At 36.9% G+C, this 14,567-nt stretch overlaps 1 protein-coding gene across 10 annotated transcripts in view; it reads right to left on the bottom strand.

The window, feature by feature from the left end:
• Positions 1 to 14,567, bottom strand: part of LOC114494998 (muscular LMNA interacting protein) — a 235,055-nt gene that overhangs the window by 130,242 nt on the left and 90,246 nt on the right. Inside the window, exon 1 of one of the 10 annotated variants that reach the window (XM_036024255.1) lies at positions 13,358 to 13,485. The exons of the other annotated variants lie outside the window; for them this stretch is intronic. The gene's annotated coding sequence lies outside the window, so the exon portion shown is untranslated. Of the gene's footprint in view, positions 1 to 13,357; positions 13,486 to 14,567 lie in introns of those variants that run through there. 10 annotated transcript variants of the gene reach the window in all.

The raw sequence follows: 14,567 nt of genomic DNA, 5'->3' as shown, positions 1-14,567 counted from the left end.
AACCCCTAACATCTTCCCAAGTTTTACTATGAGCTGAAGACTTTGTTTCTCATTCCACTGAGATAATTGAAGCAATCAGAGAAGAACTTCTAAGGTCCCCATCACCACATCTATTCACCCACCCCCAATCTGTGTCCTTTAATGTGGTCTTCAGTCCAGCCACTATGCTCCTACTAAACACAACTCTCACTGAACATTTTACCTTATACTTCTTTTTATTTACTCAGCAAGGTCTTATTAAATGCCTACCAAATGTGAGGGAATACTGCAGGGGTTGGTCATATAGCAGTGAACAAAAATCTCTACCCTAATGGAATTTACATTCTAGTGAAAAAACAGTAATAAACAATTTACATTCTAGTGAAATAAGTAGTAAAAAAGAATTTACATTCTAGTGAAAGAAGTAGTAAAAAAGACAATAGTTATAAGCTATGAATCCTGGCTATAAGACAGTTGCAATAACCCATGAGAGAGAAAATGTTAGGTTGAACTTGGGTTGCTGCAGTTAATAGTGGTCAGAAGTGTTAAATTTCTGGCTATATTTTAGAAGAAAAACTTAGAATTTGCTGAAAAATTAAATATGGGATATAAAAAGTAAACAAGAGTCAAGATGAGTACAAAATTGTTGACCTGAATAATTTTGAAAAATAATGATTTAGTATTCACTGAAATGGGGAAAACAACAGGTGAGGCTGGTTTGAGAATAGAGATCAAATTTAACATGCCAAATACACACCCCAGTGGAAATGTGAGTAAGGGAACAAGTTCAGAGGAAAGTCTGTGCCAGAGATAAAATTTTCAGGGTTGTTAACCAATGTATGGTATTTAAAACCACAAGACTAGATGGGAACACCAAGGGGGTAACCTGCACATATAGGAAAAGGGGGTCCAAGACTGAACGTGCCAGATTCTACCATTAAGTGGTCCGCAGCAGAGGAAGAACTAGGAAAGATGGCATGATGGTGAGAGTTTAAGAACAGTAATTCTGGATGATTATGAGGTCTAGGCTTTGGCCTTGAGGCTGAGTGTCTGAGATGAGAAAGCAGGGAGGCACTGAGATTGTGAAGGTTAAGGAACTGTGAGACAAGAATGTTAATAGGGCAGTCCTTATGAAAACACAAGACACACTGGGTGACAGAAAGACTGGGCTGGGGAGAATAGTGGTGGCTAAGCATGGTGGCTAAGCAATTCTACTGAAATCACAGGCCTAATAAACTAACTCTGGACCACTTACCACAGGATGTATCTTTCTGGTAATTTAACAACTAAAATATCTATGCCTTATGAAAAAATGTATATTCCTTAGGGGAGTTAAAATACATAGACAAACCCTCTGAGCCAACTTTTATTTTTTAGTATTCTTTTCAGCCTGGAAAGCTATTTGTCATTATTCCATGACTGCAGTCATGTTACAGTTCCCAGATTTCAGCTTATTATCAGAAAATGATAAATCAATGCTTTCCTTTGTAGGAAAGAACATTAGACCCTTTGTGAGATTTAGAAAGCCCACTGGTCTTATCAGCAATACATAATACAACACACTTTCTATATGAATTATTTTCTATGAAGCACTCTGCATAACTAACCTCATCAATATCATGATAGACGGAGAGTGGTTTTAGCACGGAAATCCCTGAGGGTAGTTCATATAGTTCATCACAGACTTTCATTTAGAAGTCAAAGAAGAGGTGACAATGCAACTTTGTCCCCAGATTCTATAGGCCTCCCTCATCCCCACCTATGATGACTATAGGTCTATCTTGGTTTCATCCAAATGCAATTTAAGTACCAATGTAGCAAAGCCCTCAGTATGAGCACCCCATTGTTATGAAATGCATATAATCATTATTAAAAGTAAGTGGCTTTACCTTCTAAAGCATATAAAATAATGAAAATTCACTAAGCCTTGCACAATTTGTGTAATTCCACATTACTTAGATCTCTATAAAATACAAGTAGATCTACACTAGTGTGAATGGAAACTGATGTTTCAATGCATAAGCTGTGCTTTTATAACAATGCCCTCAAAAGAATGTCTGAACATAACCACAGGTTGACATTGAAAGCACCTGAAAAGAAATAAAATTATTTCCTTCTACTTTATGTGTTGTATTTTCCTGTGGCAGTATCCAAATGCTACATAAAATTCTTTCACCAGCTGTGAACAAAATTTTTAAATTTTAGTTGATGTCCTTTAAAAATAACATAAAAAATATAATAGGACTAAAGACTCATTCATCCTCCTAGGTTACTACTGAAGAACAAGATCAGGAATATGCTCCTGTCCACACACATTCCTCAGAAGAGCAATCCAAAAAAAGAGCAATGATTTGGCATTCTCTTTTAAGCTGAAAGTACAATGTTAGGGTGGAGCTCTTTTCTCTGCTTTTACCTAGCCTCCTCTTATCTTACCAAAGATGCACAAAATTTTTTTCACAGAATTTTCATTGAAAAATGATTTGAATTACACCAGCTACACTATGCAACATTTAGATGAAGAGATAATTTATGTGGAGACAGTTTTTACATTTAGAACTTCCTGAGAGGTCGTATTAACTGGTGAAATGGAGCTAGCAGGGGGAGGAAAAGGCGGCCGCTATACACTTGCCCTCTTTTCCTGCATGTATTCCAGTGTTAGCCAGTAGACTGCTGAATCTCTTCTTTTAGGAAAGGAAAAAAATAATAATTGCTGTTTACCGCACACTGTGGCCACGTTCCATTGGAGCCCAGAAATGAATCGCTATGGTAATGAAAAATCATTTTCCACACAAAGCAGGAACAGATGCATGTTAATACCGTTGCATTGGTTAAATGCTAATTAACATTTTCTGTTGTCAGTGCTGTTTAAAATCACATCTTCCTTCCTATCCTTAGGAAACTATTTTAATAATAGAAATTAGAGCTGAAAAGGATTAAAATCTTTTCCTAAATATGGTTTCAAGCACTTCAAACTTTTGAGACTGTCACCTTCTCACCAGGCAGCCAAATAATTTAAGAAACTGTTCTCCCCCATGCCATGAGGCAAACTGCTCCTTTGCTTAGTTTCGGGCTGCAATGCCTTCCTTTCTTCTATTTTCCTAAGAGTTCTCTTCCGATGTTGACACCCCCACTCACAGATGGCCACTGGCCTCCTTTTGTAAAACGACATTACAGGGTGTCTTAGCATTGACACTGCGCCAAGGGCAGTCCTGAGCATTTTCTTTAGCTCCCCAGTGAGCAGTTCTGCCTGTACAGACGCCGTAGGTAACATTTCACTTTGAAACACACGCGAATTTATCTACACCCAGGCAGCTCTCCCATAAGCCCTCTTGCAGCAAACACTACAGTGCACAGCCTTTAAAAGTTCTTGAAAGCATTAAGGAAAGACTCCCTTTTACCTGGGGTGCGGTCTGAACGCTCCCTGTTAAGATGCACGAGCTCATTTGGAAGTAATAGCTCCCGCAGTCCCTCGGAAGCCCCTATTCTGGAAGCATTGATTCATCACATAAGGGAGTGAGCAAACCAATGATGAGGTGGGAAGGGAGCCTCGCACTGAAACAACACACACTCACAGAGAAAAAAAGAATTCTAAAAAGAGGTAAAGTGGAATCCTCCTTGAATTGAAGAATGGTTATCAGCTCCAAAGAGATTTATGTGTAGACAACTTTTAGACTTGGAACTTCATGAGAGGTCGTATTGACTGCTGAAATGGAGCCAGCAGAAAGAAAAAAAAAAAGCCACCCACAGATACATGTTTGCCTTCTTTTCACACATGTATTCCAATTACATATTCTGCAAAAAGAGAGAAGCCAGATTGTACAGCATTAAGAAGCTGATTGAAGGGCCCGAGCATCTGCCAATCTCAGTGATCAGCTGGTCACACTCCCTGAGAACATTTAGAGGTACAAATATATGCAAACACTGTGTCTAAATAAAAAAATGAGAAAGCATACAGTGATCATTTCAATGATATAGGAGCATCTGCAGTGACTGAGGTTTTGCTATTAAACAAATTAGCTATAAAATAAAGCTTGGAATCAAACATTCATCAAAACAAAACTCCATTCCAAGGTTTTTAGAAGACAGTGAGTGTCCTAAATGCAGACAAACAAACCTCAAAACTTCATGCATGAAACGTATTAGAGTCTTCAGCTTTCAGTATTTCTATTTTGTAAATATTGATTTTTCTCCAAATCTGTAGTATCTATATTTGCACATTGGCAGTGAAAGATGCTGTGTCCCAAGAGCTAGTTATAGACCAAAGGATACAGGATCAAGGATAAAGGTTTTATTTTAAGGACCTGGATTATGCCTCTTAACATTTTCAATGTAATCAAAAGCCTGAATTTGTGGAAACAAATGACATTACAAGTCAAATCATTGCCAAAGTGATTCTGTTAGCACACAGGGAAAACATATTCCAAAGAACACAGTACTTTTTGACCTAGAGAATGATCTAAATTTTTTAATGTAATTTCTGTTATATCTCCAAATCATGTGCCTTTTCTATGCTGTATATACTTATATTTTATATACTCAAAAGAGGATATAATACCCTCCTGCCTCCAAAGAGCTTACACTCCAATTGAGACTATAAAATAGGTATACAAATAACAAAGGTATAAAGCAAAAAAGAAGAGAGAAAGGAAGAAAGAAAAAGAAAATGTCCCGTACTGCAGTTCTCAAACTTTGCACATAAACTGCCCAAAGAGCTTGTTAAAATGCAGTTTTTGCTTGAGGACGTCTGGAGTGCGGTCTCAGATGCCACATCTCCATCTGATGCCCTGTTCCTGGTCTGTGGTGCTGCAAGTCATGAAAACTTAAGAGGAATTTCTCCAGCATGGGGAGATCACAGTTACCTGGAGTAACTCAGGGAGAAAGGGGGATTTGGGCTGTACTTAGAAAGATGGGGAATAGGGAGCTATAAAGATGGGAAAGAATAGCACTTATTGCATGCAGAGGAGAAGCTTAAGTGAAGGCAGCTCTCAGAACTGCAGGAAACAGCAGGTGTAGTTGAAAAGGACAGGACCCTGGGGTCACCTGTATACTAGCTATGCGACCTAGGAGAAGCTGCTGAACCTCCCGAAGTCTCCGTCCTCTCGCCTGTGAAGTGTGGATGAGAACAATATTTCTTTCATGGGGTTCTTGTGAGGATGACAATTAAATTCAGCATGTAAAGCTTTAACTCTATGCTAGCAAATATTTAATATATGTTAACCCTGTTAGTGCCATTGTTATTTAGTTTGGTAAATAACATAAATGAGAATAAAGGAAAATAAGACTAGAAAAGCAAGTCAAATCTTGATGATCAAAGATCTTAAATTAAGATGTTTTAAGTTACTCAGTGGGGAATAGGAATGAGGAATATATATTCAGCTACACATATTATTATCTATTGTATATCTAATTACTATTGTATGTTTATATAAACCAAACATCAAAGGGCAGCATTGACAAACTCTGAAACCATCTCAGAGTTCTAGTGTACAGCTCCACAGTGGGAAGTAACAGTCTACTCTTTTATCAGTGATTCAATCAGTGTATTCTGAGTAGATGCAAACAACTGAAGTTTTCATGCAGCTTATTCTATTTTTTTCTCTTATTACCCCCCAAAAAAAGAAAGCAATAGTTTTGCATGCTGCATAATCAAATTTGAAAGAGGAAATATTTCAGCCCCTATATTTTGCCCTACTTAAATCCTTCATTGAATCATTTAAATCATAAAACCAAATAAATTAATCAATTACAGGGTGGGGTAAAAGTAGACATATAGTTGTTCATATGGGAAATAATAAAATAATAATACAAGAATAAATTGTATTTTGCATTCTCACAACTGTAAACCTATTTTGCCCCACCCTGTATTTTGCTATTTTGCTGTGTTGTATCTGAAACTTTTCACTAGTCATTTTCTTTCCCTTATTAGTTTTATTAATTGATATTTATTGGTGTTATAGACTATTATATTGAAAGAAGTCATAATTTTTACCTTAAAAAACACATACTAGTCATGCATTATAACAGCATGCATCAGCCATAAGGTTAATAACTACATATAAGTTCAAAAAGCAGATACATTGAGGACAATATCTATAGAAACCATCCTTATTTGAACAGGAAATGATGGTACTTGATTAAGGGAAAAACAGGCCCCAGGCTTGGATGATGAAAAGCAAGTTAGTTACTTCTACAGGGTGGGGGAGAGGGGCGCCTGTCCTCCAAGTACAACATATTCCCAATGGATTAGAAAGTCACAGAGGGTCTGCCCAAGACCCTGAAGCATTTTATAAACACAGTCTTTTAATGATGATCTCTCTTCAACTAAGGAGAACAAACTGCTCTTCTGAATGATCTTTTTCCAAAAGAAAAGAATTTGTCAAAATTTGCAACAAATATAACCCAAAATTTTCTTTAAAATCTGGCATGATAGATGGTTGAAGTAGGGCATCCTTCACCCTTATTACCAAACAGACATTACTGCAATAACTTCCAGCCAAAAGACTTTTAAGATATTGCCTTTTAAATAAGTAATATAGAATAAATAGTCTTCCTTCCTGACATGGGAAACAAATTTGAGAAATAATAAATTAGTCCACAAAAGTTTGCCAAGAAACATGTGATTAAGTAAATCCAGCTGCCAAGGCTATTTGGGTGTCCACTTATTTGTTCTTTATGCCTTGTGCTTGATAAACAAAAGTACTACAAATCCTGTTTATTTATCTTAATAAACACCTGTTGAGTGCCAGGCACTATTTTAACTGCTGGGAGACATTAGGACACAGAAAACTTGGACTCTAACTTTAACAAGGGAGATAATCTCATAAGTGAGACATCTTTGTAAGTTTCACTGGTGGTTAGTAGTAGAAGAGAGTAGTGCAAGGTGATATGCTGAATACAGGCCGCATGGGGAAATGGTCTCAGGCCATTCCCAGGGTCATTTCACTCTAGCCTCTGGACTCAGTTTCTGTTTCCAGTGACCAACATTGGGACTTGCTCTGGTTTAGCCCTGAGTGGTGTTTTTCCTCTGAGGATGGGAATCAGCAGGAGTTTGGATCCCCATCTCCAGGATAACACGTGACTCCAGAGACCCCAATCAGGACTATCCCAATTCACAGACTCAGAACTGGGTGTGTGGTATTTAAAGTGAATTCTGACCTCTCAACAAAAAGACGTGAGATTCCATCCCAGCCTAGGTTTGGCCTCATCTACATTGCTTACCCTCCCATTAACACAGCTTGTAGATTCTCTTCTCCTTGGGTACATATCCTAGTTAAAATAATACTAGTAACCCTCCTTAATTCAAGTAAACCAGAAGCTACCACTTTTAAAAAACCTAGCACCTTGTCTCATTGCCAGTGGAGCAATAGATAAAAAAAATCTAGCACCTAAATGAGACTGTTCAACATAATTAGATACTCAGAAGAAATAAATAGGCCTTATGCATGGTAGAATTTGAAAGGGGGACAGAAAAAATGATAAGAAACATTTATCCATCAGGAATAGTGTCTGGTGGTAACTCTCCTTTTATTGAATCACTGTCTTAGCTTGGTTTTTGTCTTCCATTTATTTGCCTTTGTCCTCTTCCTACACTCGACCTCCCTCCTCTGTCTGCTTCGTGCTGTCTGGCCCTGAAATTTTGACATAGCCCAGGAGTCACACCTTCCAGTCACATACTCCAGGTCTATCAACTATAAACCCACTTGTGCCAGCAGTTTGCAAACAACACATTCAACAGCACAGGAATATGAATTGATTAAGTGGATGAAGAATTAACTAGAAGATCTCAAAACATGTCCAAAGAGGGAGTAACAAAGAGCGGGGCAAACAGCTGGAAATAAAGCCCATTATTTAGTCTTAACACCCAGAGATTCCATAGTGAATATTTTTTATATCGATCATGAGAGAAAGAAATTCTGATCCAGAATACAGTGCATAAAATCTTATTGGTAAATAAACAGAGTGATGCTAGCTAGCATCTCTAAGTTTATATCATAATTTCATAAAGTAACATAAGAAAATATTTATTTCCAATATAACTGTTGGTATAATATGATTTATATGTACTTTTATTTAAAATAAAAGAAGAAACAATAGCATCCTATTTTATGTTTCAGACATATTTACATACGAAGAATACCCTCAACACATCTTTATCATGTTCTACAGATAAGTATTTAACCTGTATTACTCAGTTTTAATAATGACAAAAACTGTGCTCAAAATGTGTTACTGGAATGGCTCAAACATAAAAGGGTTTAACTGATTATTTTTAAAAACTTTGAGTCTTCACAGTCAGGCTCTGCCCCCTAGGGAAGTCATGAACCTCCTCCACACACAGGGTATATTGTCACAGAAAAGATCAAGAACCAATGTTTTGTCATTAGAGTCACATCTTCACTTTCAGAAGCAATTGCATTTTAAATTAACGCCCTTATACTTGGGTAACGTAGAGAATAGGCCAAATATACATGTAAAGACATGCACATCAAATAAATGTTTACTGCTTATTATACACATTTTGTATTTTAATTCATTTATTTTCATTTCTACTCTGTAGAAACACATGACTTAGCAGAATAACTGAAGGCAGATGTCAGAGAGCCAGCTTTTGTAGGTTTTGCCTTAGATTGGAAGAATCAACCAGAGAGCAATAGAAGAGTAGAGCTAAATTGTGTGTGCAATATATTAGAGAGAACGTGGGCATTAGGTTAGAGAGGATTGGTGCTGTATTCCCAACATTCTGCTACTTACTAGCTGTGTGACTGAAGGCAGATTCTTGATCTCTCTGAGCTCCCTTTATTTATGACCACAGAGTTTGTCCCAGAAACTCAGATGCTCTCCAGCATGAAAGGTGGGCAGGGGCACAATTAGAAAGTTTACTTTAGGACAATAGGCATAAAATGTAACTATCTGGGGCAAACCAAGACATAATCAGCCTAATTATTTGCAGTTCTGTAATAACATCTCAATACTGTAGTGAGATTAAAATAGCATGATATAGTATTCTGTATCGGAAGCTTGACAACACATGTGTTCAGTAACAGTCACGACTTCCTTTTCAGAAATAGGGTGTTGGTTAGGGCTGGGGATGACATACAAGGCAAGACAAATGACTAACATGCTACTTTCCCTGCTTGGGATGCTTTTTAGCAATCTTCTCCCTAGTTAACTCCTCTTCACCCTGATGAGTTCTAAGAAACTCAGAGATTACATGGTGAATCATTTTAATTTGCATCATGAAAGTGACATAATTTTTGACAATGTACTTCATACAATTGCTACCTGAAGACTCCTCCATGCCCCCATAGGTTGGATATAGCCTCCTGTTGTATGTACACTCTTAGCACTTGTACTTCTTCACAGTATTTGCTGCTATTGAATTCTATGGTTATATTGTGAATTCTTTAGTATCTTGCTCCAAAATTGGAACATAAGCACCAGAACAGCAGGGAAATTTTATTTTGTTCTCTGCTAAAGCCCTGGCACTAAGTATAGTGCCTATCACATAGTGTATGTGTGTGTGGGGGGAGAGATAAATGTCCATTACATAAATGAATGGTTGTGTGCATTCACGATAGTTGTATGGAACATTCAGAGAGGGCAAGAGAGATTTCTGTCTTCAAGAAACACAGTGTCAGGATCCATAGAGCAATGAGAGTGATTTAATCATTGTGTGATTTTGTTACTTTGAAGATAGACTGCATAAAAATAGCAACCCACACTGAATGCCAAAGCTGTGAGTGTTTTAGGAGTGTATGGAAGGCACCAGCACCCAAAGGGTGCGTGAGGGACCAGGATGCGTGGATTAAAATGGGGAAAAGCATCTCTATCTAGAGCACTCCTCTCACTCTCTACAGCTGTGGTCTGCCACCCTGGCCACCTCAAACACTGCACCTGCTCACCCCAAGAACAGATTTTGTCCAACATATATGTGTAAATGCAATTTAACAAGTTGTACATGAGCTTCTCTATTTTTTTTATTTTAATCATTGTTCAAGTGCAGTTTTCTGTCCTTTACTACCATCCCAGCCCACCCACCCATCCTTTCCCACCTCCCTCCCATTTCCAACCCCCCCTAGTTTTTGTCCATGTGTCCTTTATACTTGTTCCTGCAAACCCTTCCCCTTTTCCCCTGAAATTCCCTCCTCTCTCTCCTCTGGTCACTGTCAGCCTGTTCTCGATTTCAGTGTCTTCGATTATATTTTGCTTGTTTGTTTGTTTTGTTGTTTAGGTTCCTGTTAAAGGTGAGATCATATGGTATTTGTGTTTCACTGCCTGGCTTATTTTGCTTAGCAGAATGTTTTCCAGTTCCATCCATGCCGTTGCAAAGGGTAGGAGTTCCTTCCTTTTTTCTGCTGCATAGAATTCCATTGTGTAAAGGTACCATAGTGTTTTGATCCATTCATTTACTGGTGGGCACCTAGGTTGTTTCCAGCACTTGGCTATTGTAAATTGTGCTGCTATGAACATTGGGGTGCATAGGGTCTTTTAGATTGGTGTTTCAGGGTTCTTAGGATATAATCTTAACAGTGGAATTGCAGGGTCAAAAGGCAGATCCATTTTTAGTTTTCTGAGAAAATTCGATACTGTCTTCCATAGTGATTGTACCAGTCCGCAGTCCCACCAACAGTACACTAGGGTTCCCTTTTCTCCACAACCTCTCCAACACTTGTTTGTTGCTTTGTTTATGATGGCCATTCTGGCTAGTGTGAAGTGGTATCTCATTGTGGTTTTTATTTGCATCACTCTGATAGCTAGCGATGTTGAGCATCTTTTCATATCTCTGGATATTTAATATATATCATCTCTTTCATTTCTCAACAAGCCAGCACAAGAATTATGATCTCCATTAGACAAGTGGAAGATTAAATTACTTGTTTCACCAGCACATGATGCAATTGGATTTGAACTCATATCTGCCTGGCTATAGCCAGGTTAATGGTGACACTTATTTGCTGACTACTTCTGCCAGCTTTGCCTTAGAAATACCCATCTGTAGGAAAGCAATAAGAAAGATGGTAGCACAGGATATACTGCAATGCTGTAGCCAGCAAGGCTTTTGTTCTTAACATGGCTCCTACCCAGGGCAATTGGAGGTTCTGATGGAGGTTTTTCCAAGCCTCCAGGATTTCTTTCTCAAAATGTGGCTACACACTGACTTTTCTGCCTTTCATGCCTGTTATTCTTTTACTGTGCCTATGTCAGATCTAGCTATAAAAGCAATGTATGGTTATTTTGCAACATAACTTTCAAACAGAAATGATATATCACCAAAAAATGTCACTAGTATCAGTGCTAAAGCTACATAAATTTCAGTGAGGGTAGTACTGCATAGACACAGAAAAACATTGTTGAGTGGCTAAATATGTGTATAAGTATTTCGTCATATTAAATAAATAATATTTATCTTCAAAATATCTCAAGTAATCTGTGAGCTCTATTCTATGTTTCATACCATCTATTTATTAATTCTCCTAACAGAAACAAATTTGGAGTCAGAGTCAGATTAAAATCATAAATCTACTATGTAAGTTACATAAATTCTATGAGCTTTAGTTTTTCATCTATAAAGTGGGCATAATATAAATATCCAAATCTCATAGAATGAATGTGAAAATTAAATGAAATGACATATACTACTTCTAGTGTATCATTTGACACATAGATATGCAATAAATATTAATTTCTCTTTTTTAGAATAGATTAAATATATATTTATTTTATATTTTCAAAGAAATCTATAATTAATATAAGTATCAGAACCCTACCACGTTTATCTGCATTTTCTTCCTTTTCTTACCCTTAATGTATTCACTCCAAAACAAAAAAGAAAGGCAGATCTTAACCTTTGCCTATCATCATTCTAAAGATCCTTTACGAATCCTGGGACTTGCCCACATTGCTAAAAACTAGACTCATCAGGAGTTGCCCAAAATAGAGAGCAAATTAACAGGTCAGACATTTGCTTCATATCCTCCAGGATCAATCACCAGTTAGACTGAGGGGTTCTCTTGAATGCAGATGATGCGTTTGTAAAGGATAATTGAGTGGAAGAAGAGTTGCAGGTGAATCAAATTACACTGGGATAGTTGTTCCTTTTCATTTTAGAGTTGGCATTTAGTAACTTTCACCCAGCATCCAACATACTCCTATAGGCTGGGAGGTGTCCTGGAGTCAATGTGTAATTCAGTCTTCCATGAAAATAGAAATTACCAATGCCCTTTTCCTGATCACCACTGCATCCCTCATGCTTAACATTTAGTAGTTACTAAATATACATTTGTTGAATGAATTAATTAATCCTATATGCCTACCCTAGAGAACATAAGAGGTAAGAAACAAAGATGCTATGGGTTAAATGTAAAGAAATAGGAGATAAAACACAAAGCTTTTCTCCCTGCGACTCGCCTTAGAGGTAAGTCAGTAGCTGCAACTGTCTCTTACCCTTCCACAGTCCCTTCTCTGACTGACTGAGTCACTAGATGCTTGACAGCTGCCTAAATCATAAATGACCATGGCTTCAAAGGTGAGATACTGAGCAATATAGAAGATGATGAGGAAAACATTTTTATTTATTTTCTTCCCACAGTGCGTGATGAAGTAATATGCAGGACATAAGAGTGAAATATTTCAAGTTAATAAAATAGATTATTTAAAGGTATTTTGTAAATCATGAAAGGGAGACTGACATAGCAACCATCTTCCTTGAAAAGAGCACTATTTACTGAATTTGCTTACAAATTAAAAGTCTATTAAAAGTTTGCAGTGAAAAATGGTGTCCTCATTTCCATAAAAAAAACTAGATTACCTAATTCATACAGATTTTGTGATATTTAAGTAAAATTATACGGGGACATTCCCAATATTATGCCTACCATGTACACTTTCAGACATGATTAGTTGTAGTTGTAGCTACATAGAATAAAAATATTGAGTTGTCCAAATTAACTAGCAATCTAACATTAAGTATATATTTAAAACCAATTTTAATGCCAGATACATAATCATCAGTTTTAAGTTTCATAAAAATATCATTATTGAATATTTATTCCAAAGTACTTTTTCTTTACAATCAGTATTTGGATTTTTTTTTTTTTGGCCTTTATAGTTTACACCTCCGTATATAATGAAATTCCATTCTCACTGATAATTTTTTTAATTGATAAATCTGCATGGAAAGGCAAACCTATTCTTATCAAACCTACCTATTCTAGTTACCAGTAAATTCTAAAGCATAAATACTTTTCAAGTCTTTCATTTTAAATACCACAGCACTATTTTGCTCAGAAATCTAACTATAGTGTTCCTGGTAGAAATATTTTAAAAATCACTTCTCAGTCTATTGAAAACAGTTATTGACATTAATAAATCTGGTTACCTGGAAAGAGTTAGGAATGCTGAGCAGGCCGGCAATCTGTAAGTCTTAGATGCTGCTGCCCATACTGTATTATATCCAGCAATGTGTGTATGTATATATACATATTTTTTTCAAATCAGCATGTGATTGTGTAGGAGATGGGTGAGCCTTCAAACTCTGCAAAAATGAGTTCTAGAGGTTTTTAATGACATTCAGTGGAGCAGTATGTAGGCATAAAGGAATCTGAGGCGCACAAAGAATCTTTGTTGCAGCACATAGTTATTAAAATGTTTTGCTGTAAAAATAGAATGCCCTCTTTCTTTCTGGAGACATTTACTAAGACCCATAATGCATCATTTCAATCTTTCAATATGCTTACTAGTAAAAATGCAATATATTTTTCTTCAGGACTTCAAATTTTACTTAAATTACTTTTAAAGAATATTTTTCCTTTAAAAACTGACAGTAGGAAAAAATAAAACAAAATGGATCCCTCTTTGAAATAGTGTTTTAGGAAAGAAGAACAAATAATCACCAAGTACCCTTAACATTGCCTATGAAAATGTACATGAGATTTTTACCTCAAAAAAAGTCTGTGCACTTTTACAAATTCATTACTTTTAAAGAAAACTTTGATTTTTCTAGACTACTAACCATGAGCTCAGCAGCCAAACAACTGGGCTTGAATCCAAGCTCTGCCACTTAAAGCTGCGTGACTTTAGATGGATTACTAAACCTCTCCCTGCCTCAATTTTCTCATCTGTAAAATGTAGGTAAGAGTAGCTCTCTCACTGGGTTGAGGTGAGATGGATTAGTACACGAAAGCCCTAGGAACAGAACTGGACATAGAATAAGTGTTCTGCAAATATTAACTTATTACCAGCTAGTACTAATAATAGGATGGCCATATAGGTTTTACTAGTTCGTTTATTATTTCTTCTTTCTTCTGCAGATTCCCATAGCCCACTTCCAACACTTTTTAAGGTATTTATTTATTTATTTATTTATTTATTTATTTAGAGACAGGGGAAAGGAGGGAGAAAGAGAGGGAGAGAAACACAGAAGTAAGAGAGAAACATCAATTGGTTGCCTTCCATACCCACCACAACCAAGGCCCAAACCCGCAACCCAGGCATGTGTCCTGATCAGGAATAGAACCAATGACCTTTCACTTTGCAAGATGATGCCCAACCAACTGAGCCACATGGGTTAGGGCCCCACACTCTTAAAG

The sequence above is a fragment of the Phyllostomus discolor genome, chromosome 4, assembly GCF_004126475.2.
Source record: "Phyllostomus discolor isolate MPI-MPIP mPhyDis1 chromosome 4, mPhyDis1.pri.v3, whole genome shotgun sequence".
NCBI classification, from domain to species: domain Eukaryota; kingdom Metazoa; phylum Chordata; class Mammalia; order Chiroptera; family Phyllostomidae; genus Phyllostomus; species Phyllostomus discolor.
The sequence above is the reverse complement of the archived record's forward strand: the minus strand, read 5'-3'. Positions and strand labels throughout refer to the sequence as shown.